This window comes from Trichechus manatus, unplaced genomic scaffold, assembly GCF_000243295.1.
Source record: "Trichechus manatus latirostris isolate Lorelei unplaced genomic scaffold, TriManLat1.0 scaffold00138, whole genome shotgun sequence".
Classification (NCBI taxonomy): Eukaryota; Metazoa; Chordata; class Mammalia; order Sirenia; family Trichechidae; genus Trichechus; species Trichechus manatus.
In genome coordinates this window covers 7,018,067-7,020,492 of record NW_004444074.1, presented here as the reverse complement: position 1 = coordinate 7,020,492, position 2,426 = coordinate 7,018,067, and the positions used below count along the sequence as shown (strand labels likewise).

The following is a 2,426-nucleotide window of genomic DNA, read 5'->3' as shown; positions in this document are numbered from 1 at the left end:
AGTATATATTAACATTACAAATGGGCAAAACCATTGAAAGCTTAGTTTTTTCACAGATTGGCTAGAAACTGTGATCCTACATTTTGAATAGTCTTTCTTAACAATCATTGGTATAGGTTTCAGTAAGGACAGTCAGGAGAGTCTTCATTGGTCCAACAAATTTCTATTCACTAAGTGCTAACGGAGAAAGATAAGAGTAGAAAGTCTTTTGTGTTGTGTTTGATGGGCTTTTGTGAAAACTTCCTTAAGATAATTCCTGAGAATGTCCCATCTATTGTCTATCTCAGGGCCCAGTTGATGTGTCTCTGTGAGTCTGTGAGGGCCCATCCCCAGCTGGGTCACAATTCTCCATGCTCAAGGTCAGGGAATAATGATTCCAAATATTATTTCTAAATCATTCCCTCCTTTTGATCAGAGATTGTAGATAATACATTGATGATCAATACCTGGACTTAGTCGAGCTCCTAGATGGCGGCCATTGCAGGCTCTTTAAACTCGCGGTTCTGGTTTTCCACCGGATACCATCTGGTTCTTCACCAGGATCTTAAGTAAGAGCGATGTTCTCATCAAATCACATTGCCAGAGTGAGCAGACTCAATGTACGTCAACATTTTGGCCTGAGGCCTTCTTTTGCCTTTTAGGTGTGTAAGACAATAGAAGATAAATTTTATTATACCTAACGCTATCAGGATGCAGACCAAAAATATTACTATCCCTTGCAGTAGTGATCTAGCCCATGTACTTAGTCCTGATGGTAACCAAACAAACAAATCCGGTGTTTGTAAGAGTGTGACAATGTGTAACCAAGTAGCTCGCTGTCTAATTCTATGTATATCTTGTCTACAGCACAGACTACACTAACAAAAAAAATCTAAGGCTATTTTGTTCTCTTACATCACCTTGGCTTATGAGATCAGAGATCACTGTTGTGCTTCCATCTCACCTGTTATTTGTTCCATAGTGACTGACAAATTTTCTTAACGAGTTCTACAATTCAACTATACCACAAGTAAGAATCACAGCTACCAATGATATCCTGAGTGTTGGACCAATAGGTTTTCTTCTGACTTCATTTTACAATGTGTAACAACTTAACATTACCTTTCCAATATTTACTAGCATTGTTACTATGAATACTTAAAGATAATTCTAAAGTTCTCAGAGTGCATTGTCCGTGCGTTTGTCAGGAATCTAAACAAGCGATTGCCCACATAAATTCACTATCAGTTGGAAAGGGATCATCTAAATTAGTATAGCTGGATGTATCACACAGAAATATATATCCATAAGAAGCACACAAAGTTTTTCTAGAATAAACAGAAAATCTTCTATTTTGTTGAGTTTTATCATGAATGGGTGTCAGACTTTGCCAAATGCCTAACATTTCATTCTTAAGTAATCAGAAGTACCTAAAAGGTTTGTAAAACGTAGTCATATATTATTATTTCCCTTATTATTAAAATAAGTGAAAATTGAAAACCTAATTTGTAAAACAAGAGGGAATGTAAAATTTATGGTAAATCAAACAGCTGCATAATGTTGTAGAATATTTTATGACACAAGAAAATTCACAATGTTAAGTGAAAAAAAACAGGATACAAAACAATATATACAGTGTGATTGCATGTTTAGAAATAAGGCTGAAAATGTTAAGTGGTTATTGCTGGATGGTGAAAGTTTTAATTTTCTTCCTAACATTTTTATTGATTTTTAGAAGAATTCTACACTGAATATTTATTTCTATGATTGGAAAATACTCTTTAAAATCATATTTTTGAAGAATATATAACGGAGTCCCCTGGGTGGCTCAAATGGTTAAGTGTTCCACTACTAAGTGGAGATTGGTGGTTAGAACCCACCCAGAGGCACCTCAGAAAGCCTGGTGATCTGCTTCCAAAAGGTCACAGCCTTGAAAACCATATGGATTCAAATCTTACTCTCCAACACATGGGGTCTCCCTGAGTCAAAACTGACTCCATGGCAACTGGTTTGTTTGTTTGTTTTTACAGTGACAAGAGAAAACGCTTTGAGATGATGTTAAGAAAAAAATATGGTTGAATGCAACCAAAACCTGGAAGAGAGTTAAGGTACCAGCTTGAGATAGTTCTGTAGAACAAGCAGGGGCACTTCTCTCTCCCTAATAATCTTGTTATCAGGAGGGACCAGTTCCCACAGAAGGGCATCGTGCTTGGTAAAGTAGAGGATTAATGAAAAAGAGGAAGACCCTCAAGGAGATGGATTTACACAGCGGCTCCAACAATGGGCTCAAACATAGCAACGACTGTGTGAGGATGGCGCAGGACGGGGAAGTGTTTCGTTCTGTCGTACATAGGGTGCTATGAGTCGGAATCGACTCACTGGCACCCAACAAGTATGTATATATACATACATATATATATATATATATATATATATGCCCTGGTGGC

At 37.1% G+C, this 2,426-nt stretch overlaps 1 protein-coding gene across 1 annotated transcript in view; it reads right to left on the bottom strand.

The window, feature by feature from the left end:
• Positions 1–465, bottom strand: part of AP2B1 (adaptor related protein complex 2 subunit beta 1) — a 131,750-nt gene extending 131,285 nt beyond the window's left edge. The window contains exon 1 of the mRNA XM_023739692.1: positions 447–465. The gene's annotated coding sequence lies outside the window, so the exon portion shown is untranslated. The remainder of the gene's footprint in view (positions 1–446) is intronic.
• Between the last annotated feature and the right edge of the window lie 1,961 nt (positions 466–2,426).